Raw genomic sequence first — 9,342 nt, 5'->3', positions numbered from 1 at the left:
TCTGGGAAACATGTTGTCGGTCACAGCGGTGTGTGGGGACCGCTGCAAAAGCTTTGATCTAAGCTAGGTATTTTTTATAATGAGCTAGTATGCGATGCATATTAGCTCATTATGCCTTTGTCTTGTATTTTTTTATTTTTTTTTTGGAGTTTACAGCCAGCAAAAGCCTGATTTTCCGACTGTGTGTATGCTCCATCAGACTTTTGCTGACTGAATTTTGAAAGTTTGAAAGTAGGTTCTCAATTTTTCAGACGGAAAAAAATCCTATCGGAAAATCCGTTTGTCTGTATGGAATTCTGACGGGATAAAAAACATGCATGGAAAAAATTTGACGCATGCTCGGAAGCATTGAACTTCTTTTTCTCGCCTCATCGCAGTGTTGTACGTCATCACGTTCTTAACGCTCTAAAGTTCAGAAAACCTTTGTGACCGTGTGTATGCAAGGCAAGCTTGAGCAGAATTCCGTTGGAAAAACCATCCAACTTTTTTCAGATGGAAATTCCGCTCGTGTGTACGGGGCATAACAGTTTGTAATTCATGTCAGTGCATCTAACTCATCTCAGTCAAGTTTTAAAATGACCTAAAAAGGCAATTTTGCAAAGTTCATGCTTTCAAAGGGGGATCAGGTAAGTAAAAGAGATTTTTCTGGTCCCCCACACCCACATGATCACTTAAAGGGTCACTAAAGGAAATTTTTTTTTTGCTGAAATGACTGTTTACAGGGTATAGAGACATAATAGTTAACTGATTCCTTTTAAAAATGATTAAAAATAGATAAAAAACAATCATATAATGTACCTACAGTTTAGTTTCGTTTTTTCTGTTGTTTCCTGGTTCTCTGATGTACAGAGTCAGAGAGCCAATAGAGGGCAGTGAAGGTTTTGCAAAACTAAACTGGATTGGTGCTGAGGGGTTTTAGACACACCTCCTTGATTAGTCACCACAGAGGAGGGTTTAGGACAGAAGTGCACCTTTGTACTCCAGAAAAGGTACATAACAAATAGAAAACAACTACCATTTTACCAAATTAACATCTTATTTTCTTCCCCTTATTGAAGGATTAAAAAAACTATGATCTACATAAGATGAATACAACGTATAATCACCAATTGGACATTAACTTTTACTGAACCCATGCAACCCGAACCAGTAAAGGGTGATATCTGATTGGTGGCCACAGGCTACGATATATCTGTGTTATTTGCGACACTTTATTAAAGAAGGTTTTTCATCTTTGGATTACACAATCAGCGAAGCGTGATTAGATTGCAGTGCCTTGAGAAAATCATCGCTCACCCAACCGCCTGAGAAAATGGTAATGGCGCCATTAGTAAATTGTACTTGCCTACAGGTAATGTTTCACCTGACATTTGACAATAACAATTTCTAATGGGTGCCCTGTCACAGCATAAACATCCTTCTATTTCAGGCAGGAATTCCTGTCAGTCTTTGCTTTGCCTTTCCGATGGACTGGCTATTAGGATAATGGCTTACATTAGCTTCCTGGTCCTTTTGTTGTTTTTTGATAAAATACACATAACAATTACATTTGTATGATTCAATACACAAAGTTTGAAAACCACTTATGCTACAGTCTCTTTGTATAATTTCCATGTTGATATCACAACTTACTAAAAATTCAATTTTCTCCAGTCCAGTGCAGGCAGTAAAATGTTATACTACAGTAGTTTTCCTGTGAGTCAGTATAAAATTAAAGTACAATTCCCCTTTCAATTATAGGAAATGTTATTAAGCAGCATCAAGCACTCCTCTCTAAATTATTACTATCATCTTTCAATTATATACAAGCTACACATCCCGGAATGATTGTGTGAAGAGGAGTTCAAGCAAGAGAAAAAAATATGCATCAATTGTAATTTGCTGTCATGAACAGGTATAGAAATTTGTATTAAAAGTTTGGAAAACTTTTGTTTAAAGGGAAACTAGAATGGTTTGAGGTCAATGTTATTTTAGCTGTGTTTATTAAAGTGAACCTGAACTGAAAAGGTGGAGATTTGCTGTCATATATGGGAGATCTACAGATTAACCACTTGCCGCCCGCCAATGACAGATTGACGGCGGCAAAGTGGTTGTAGAATCCTGACTGGACGTCATATGACGTCCTCAGGATTCTGAGCCGATGCGCATCCCCGGGGGCGCGCATCGCGGCGATCGTTGTTGCAGGGTGTCAGTCTGACACCACGCAACACCGATCTAGGTAAAGTGTCTCTCACGGAGACACTTTACCACGTGATCAGCCGTGTCCAATCACGGCTGATCACGATGTAAACAGCAAAAGCCGGTAATCAGCTTTTCCTCACTCGCGTCTGTCAGACGCGAGTAGAGGAGAGCCGATCGGCTGCTCCTCTGACAGGGGGGGGTTTGTGCTGATCGATTATCAGCACAGCCCCCCCTGAGGATGCCCACTGGACCACCAGGGATTCCACTAGATCACCAGGGATTTAAATCAAAGGTATGCCACCCTAGACCACCAGGGATGACACATAATGGATGCCAATCAGTGCCACAATGGATGCCAATCAGTGCCCACAATGGGCATCACTGATTGGCAGGCATTGTTTGTTAGTGCCCATCTATGCCCATCCATGCTGCCTATCAGTGCCCACCCATGCCACCTATTAGTGCCCATACGTGTCGCCTATCCCTGCCCATCCGTGCCGCCTATCCCTGCCCATCCGTGCCACCTATCCCTGCCCATCCACGCCGCCTATACCTGCCCATCCGTGCCGCCTATCTGTGCCACCTATCCGTGCCGCCCATCAGTGCCCATCCGTGCCGCATATTGGTGCCCATCATCAATGCCACCACATCAGTGCCACCTCATCGGTGCCCATCAGTGCCACCTTATCAGTGCCAGTCAGTGCAGTACCATCAGTGCCCATTAGTGAAGGAGAAAACGTACTTATTTACAATGTTTTATAACGGAAACAAAAATTATTATTTTTTTCTAAATTTTCGGTCATTTTTTTATTTTTTTTTGCAGAAAATAAAAATCCCAGAGGTGATCAAATACCACCAAAAGAAAGCTCTATTTGTGGGTACAAAATGATAAAAATTTAGTTTGGGTACAGTGTAGCACGACCGCGCAATTGTCATTCAAAGTGCAACAGCGCTGAAAGCTAAAAATTGGTCTGGGCGGGAAGGTGTATAAGTGCCCTGTATGGAAGTGGTTAAAGCACCAAACCAGCAAAAAATGTATAAAATATCTACTCCTGCAGTATGCCCAAGCCACCATAGAGTTGGGGATTTCATAACAGTAGGTATTACTTACCTGTCTCCCCACTCCAAGTGGCTCCCACACTCCGCGCCTCAGCACAAAGCTCCAAACTGTTGGTGGAGACTCAGCATCATCGTTTACCATACAGAAACTTTAAAGAGGAGCAATCTGGAAAAAAATATCATAAGCAAGCAGCTACAAATACCGTAGCTGCTGACTTTTAATAAACATGCACTTGCCCAGTTCCAAGCCAGCTGTGACTTCCTGGTGCTTCACAGCCTCCTTTTTCAACTGCATATGCGTGAGTAGTGCTGTGCTCTCTCAATGGGCCCACACATAGGTGTGCGCAGCATATTGCATTAGGGTGTGCACAAAGTTTAAACGCACATAAATGCCACCTGCTGTCACAGGAAGGAAGCTCCGGTGTTGGGAGACAGTTGATTGGGATCATATTATGTTGCACCCTAAAAACAGGTGTAATGTGTTCCTAGGGTTGAACCTAGCCTTTAATATAATGGGGGGCATTTACACTGGCGACTGGCACCCCATCCAACCACCTGGTGCCGCCCCTGGATAATGCTACAGCACATATCGTGATTAGGGTGTGCCCAGACACACCCGGCACATCCTGTGCGCACACCTATGGGCCCACAACCTCTCAGGACCTGTGACATGTCCCCGGAGGTTGCCAGCAGTTATGGGAGCTGGGAACTTGGAACCAGTATCTGTCAGAAATAGATACCTGCTCCATGAAAAGAAAAAAAAAGAAAAAATCTAAAAGTAGTGTGAGGGGAGCGTTTTTTTCCCTTTTCAGGTGAAACATCACAGGTCCTAGGAGACTGCCAGACCATTCAGAAGGCGCAGTTAAAATGCTGGTGCCAGAGAAAGGTGCTGTATTGTCATCATATTGTCATCATATTGTCATCATATTGTCATCTATTGTCATTGTTACCGGTCCCAAAATATAGATTAAGGGAACCGATGATTGTAGACGTACTAATGTGATGTGATCATCTCGGCGGGTACTACAAAAATACACGAACAAGAGAATATATGACCATGCTTCTTTATGACTAAAATGTGTTTCACTTTTACATAACAATACATACAGTTTTTTATAGTTACATGTTCATAATTGCCAACATAACAACAGTACAGATTGGACTGAAATACTTTAAAACATAGCTGCAACAATGAATACCATTATATTTTAATAAACATACATTTCCCTTTTATTTCGTGTTATAGACACTTATCTTTATCTCTATGGCACACTCCAGCTGTGTCATAATGAGAATTACACTGCATTGCTTATAAATATATACATTCTGAAGCAATTCTCTCTTTTGACCACTAGATGGCGCATCTTGCATAAATGTACAAGCAGTGTATAACCTGTCCATGTGGCTATTAATCCTATATCATTTTACCATGTGCTTCTAATATATATAACTTTGCATAAATCAGGTTGAAATATACCCATATATAACAGTCTAGTGCTTTCAATAAACAGTTGCTCCGACCAGTACAATAGTCCTAGGGTTTTTCGCTATTTTCACTGCTCTCAACACATGCTGCTTTGAAAGTCTAATTACAACAAAACTATTGCACAAAATCTACTAAAACTTTCTCCTGCAACTGCTCTAGATGTTTAGGAATCTTTCTGGTACAGTTTAGTAAGAATGAGAATGGTTTAAAGTACATACCTACAAAAATACACGAACAGGAAAATATATGACCATGCTTCTTTATGACTAAAATGTGTTTCACTTAGTCACATGGTGCATGTGGCCTTATATAGACTCTGTTCGGGTACCCTCTCTGCCATCTACTGGTTGTTTTATAGAATAGCAGGATATCAAAAATAAACAATAAAAATAAATGAATGTAGGCTATGGGGTGCCTGTTTTGTCTTTCATGTGATACCCCAGCCCGTCACACTCTCCCCTCCTTTAGTTAATGGCTCCTGACATTACACTTAATTGTTCTCTGAACTCTATTGAGTGATTTAAGAAACCCAAATAGGTACTTGCTGCCACCACGGAGCTATGTTAACTACCTGGTATGTCATGGGAGTAGCTAGCATTGTAGGAGTTTGTACGGTGTGAACCTGACTTGGTCTGTAGGTTGGCTGACCTAGTGTATCATATGTAAAGATCTCTTTAGACTTTGTTTGCCTGGTAGATCTTCTTACAGGAGTTGAGTCTTCTCCATCAACATCATTCTCTCTTAGCATATCTTGGCTCACCGGTAAGTCTTGACTTAATGGGTGTAATTCTGCAGTGTCTAGTTCCACCATGTCTGAAGCCCAAACTTGGTCGCCAACTACTGTTCCATCATTTTGTTCTTGTTCAAGATTGAGTGTGGTAGTTGTAGGATAGAACTATGGAGCAGAAATTCTTAATGGCGGTTTCTGTACGTTTTGAGAGTTTTGTTGAGGCACAACGTGATCATGACTTTCTGTAGTCTCCGGTACATAAGAATAATACCATCCTTCATCATCGGAACCTTCCTTCTCCTGGTTCAGATCCATGCTAGTCTCTTTCCTGTTACTTGACTGTCTTTTGTTCATCGGTACTCTTGGAATGTGTCTTTCAATGGGTAGGTCATTTACTGGTAGTAACAGATTTCTGTGCAGTACTCGATTAGTCTTTTTACCACTTTCAGGCTGAATTTTGTACACAGGCCCATCTTTGATTCTTTCTACTACTTTGTGTACTGATTCTTCCCAGTATGAACGAAGTTTACCAGGACCTCCTCTTTCAGAGAGATTTTGTACTAAGACCCGATCACCCGGTTGGAGAGGTGCTCCTTTTATCTTCTTGTCATAGTACTTCTTCCCTTTGGCAGATGATTTTTGGCTATTCTCGGATGCGATCTTGTAAGCTTCTTGCATTCTGGATGCCCATTTCTGAGTAAATGTTGGTTGACTCTCTGATTCCTTTTCCAAATTTAGATTGAACATTAGGTCAATCGGCAAACGAGGAGATCTCCCATACAATAGAAAGAATGGCGAGTATCCAGTGGCTTCATGCCTGGTGCAATTGTATGCATGAACCATGTGTGGAAGATGTTCTTTCCAATCTGTCTTTTTCTCTTCCTCTAAGGTACGAAGCATCTGTAACAAAGTACGGTTCAGTCTCTCCACTGGGTTACCCTGTGGATGGTATGGGGTAGTTCTTGAGTGAGAAATCCCTGCCAATCGTTGCAATGTCTGAAACAAGTTGTTTTCAAATTCTCTTCCTTGATCATGGTGGAGTTTCTCTGGATATCCAAAACGTGGTATGAAATCTTGAAAGATCTTTTCTGCTGCCGTTTTTCCAGAATTGTTCTTAGTTGGATACGCTTGTGCAAAGCGTGTGAAATGGTCTACCATTACGAGTATATACTCATATCCTCCTTTGCTTCTCTCCAAGTGGAGGTAATCAATGGATACTAGCTCCAAGGGTGAACTGGTAGTAATCCCACCCATAGGTGCTCTTTCTGGGATATTTGGACGCTTTTGTTTGATGCAGTTACACGTCTTCAGCACATATTCATCAATGTCTCTTTGCATAAATGGCCAGTAAAACCGTTCACGTGCTAGGTGGATTACCTTGTCAGTGCCAATGTGACCCATGTCATCGTGAAGGCTTCTTAAGACCAATGGTTTTAGCTTTTCTGGTAGAATTAGCTGTTTTCGGGTTCCAGAGTGTCGATATAGGATTCCTTCCTCCACTATGAGTTTGTTCCATTCGTGTATCAAACGTCTTGTTTTACTGGTCATACTCTCCTTTTCTTTGTGGTTTGGAGTCCAATTGTTCTCCTTAAGCCAGACCACTTCTCTAATGTTGGTATCGTCTTCTTGTAATGCTCTGATATTCTCCTGAGTCATTGGGCAGATTGTCCGTCCTTTCAGAAATTCTTCTGCCACATGACTTTCTGAGTGAAGAGTCAATGAGGCCACCCATGGTGCCTCTTCTTCGTTGACAGCTTTGCTCCCTTGCCACATAGCTGACACAACCTCGAATGGTACAAGCTCTGTATACTCACTCAGATTCTCAGTGAGTTCCACCGGAAATCGGGACAGTGTATCCGCGTCAGCATTCTGTTTACCTGGCCTGTACTTGATATCAAAGTGGAAATCGGCCAGCTCACCAACCCAGCGATGACCCACAGCATTCAGTTTGGCGGTACTCAAGACATATGTCAATGGGTTGTTGTCTGTATAGACTGTGAATGTTGGAGTGTAATACAGGTAATCTCTGAATTTGTCACAGATTGCCCACTTAAGAGCTAAAAACTCAAGTTTACCAGAGTGGAGATGGTAATTGCGTTCCGCTGGGGTCAATGTTCTGGAGCCAAATCCAATAACACGAAGGTGTTCTCCTTGTCGTTGGTACAGTACAGCACCTAGGCCTTCATTGGAAGCATCAGTGTGTAAGATGAAGGGTAAGTCAAAATCAGGGTATGCTAGTATTGGTGGATTGGTTAGCATGTCCACCAATCTGACTACCACAGCTTGATGTTTGGGTGTCCATTGGATCGGTGTTTTAGATGGCACTTGTGTTTTATTCCCGTCTCTCTTTGTCGGTTCCCCGCGCCGGTTTTTGGTGATGGATGTAGCAGATTCTTTCTCAGTGTTCTGCAAAAGTTCATACAGTGGTTTAGCAAGTCGAGAGAAATCTTGAATGAAGGACCTGTAGTAGCTCAGGAATCCTAACAAAGTTCTGACTTCTCCAACTGTTTTTGGTTCTTTCTTTTTCAACTGCAATACCGCTTCAAGATCATTTGGGTCAATTTTTATGCCTTCTTCTGACACCATTCGCCCAAGGTATCGAATCTGTCGTTTAAAGAGTTCAGACTTCTTTGGTCTAAGTTTGATACCATGCTCACGCATTCGACTAAGCACTTGCCTAAGATCATCGACATGCTCCTGAAAAGTTTTGGAGTAGCAAAGCACGTCATCCAGGTATGGAGAACAACATTTGTCTCTGATGCCCTCTAGTACATTCTCCATGCATCTCTGAAAAGCTGCTGGAGCATTAGTTAATCCGAACGGAATACGATTCCACTCCAGGAGTCCCCAGGGGGTGCTGAAAGCTGTCAGGTGTCTGGAGTCTTCATGCACAAAGCCTTGATGATACGCACTACCCTGGTCCAGGATTGAGAACCATGTAAATCCTCCTAAGCTATCCAGCAGATCTTGTATTCTAGGTAGTGGATGTCTATCTGGAATAGTCTTCCGGTTTAACTCCCTAAAGTCCACACATAGTCGTAGGCTCCTGTCCTTCTTCCGAACACAGACAACTGGTGACGAGTATGCGGAAGAAGATTTCGTTACCCAACCTTGGTCAAGAAGGTTTTGGACATATTCTTTCACTTCCTGATATAGGGGTTTCGGTATCGAATTGTAGCGTTTCTGGACAGGAGTTTCATCTTTTAGATTTATCTTCAGTTTCAGGTTTGGAATGCTTCCTATGTCTCCCTCATCTTGAGCAAAGACATCTGATTCGTCATATAACATTTGTCTCGCTATCTCTTGTTCTTCTTCTGAGAGATTATCCAAATTGACAGGTGGGTGCCACTTAACAAATTCGTTAGTGGGTAGCTGATTTTCAGCGTTCACTTGATTCAACTGGTTTACATGAAACATTCTTTTCTTCTGGTCAATTCCCTTTTCATCGTCTTTATTTGGAGGAAACGGTAGAATCTCGGCTGCTGGAGAAATGGTACCCAATACTGTTCTGGGCGGAAGGTAGATATCATGTTCAGCACGGTTCAGTATGGGTATCTTCACTAGTTTAGAGAAACCGTTTGGTACATCTACCACTGAAGGAAATAGTTCAAGTCCTTCTTCAACTGGATATTCTGGAAGTGGTTCAAATGGCATGATTCCTCCTTTCGGCCATGCTCTAATTCTGCATTTGACTTCACCAAGCTCGCCTCCTTTGATCTGGAGTCCTTTCTTCCCCACTTTGACCACACGACTATCGGATATTTCTCCTGGGTCAGTTGCTTGACTGACAGCATTGACAATGTTATTCGCTACACTCTGTCTTACTTTCATGGCTTCACTTAGCAAGATAGTCAGGTTTTGGGTGCTGTTTGATCGGTCACGGTTT

The sequence above is a fragment of the Rana temporaria genome, chromosome 1, assembly GCF_905171775.1.
Source record: "Rana temporaria chromosome 1, aRanTem1.1, whole genome shotgun sequence".
NCBI lineage: Eukaryota > Metazoa > Chordata > Amphibia > Anura > Ranidae > Rana > Rana temporaria.
Note: the sequence above shows the minus strand (reverse complement) of the source record.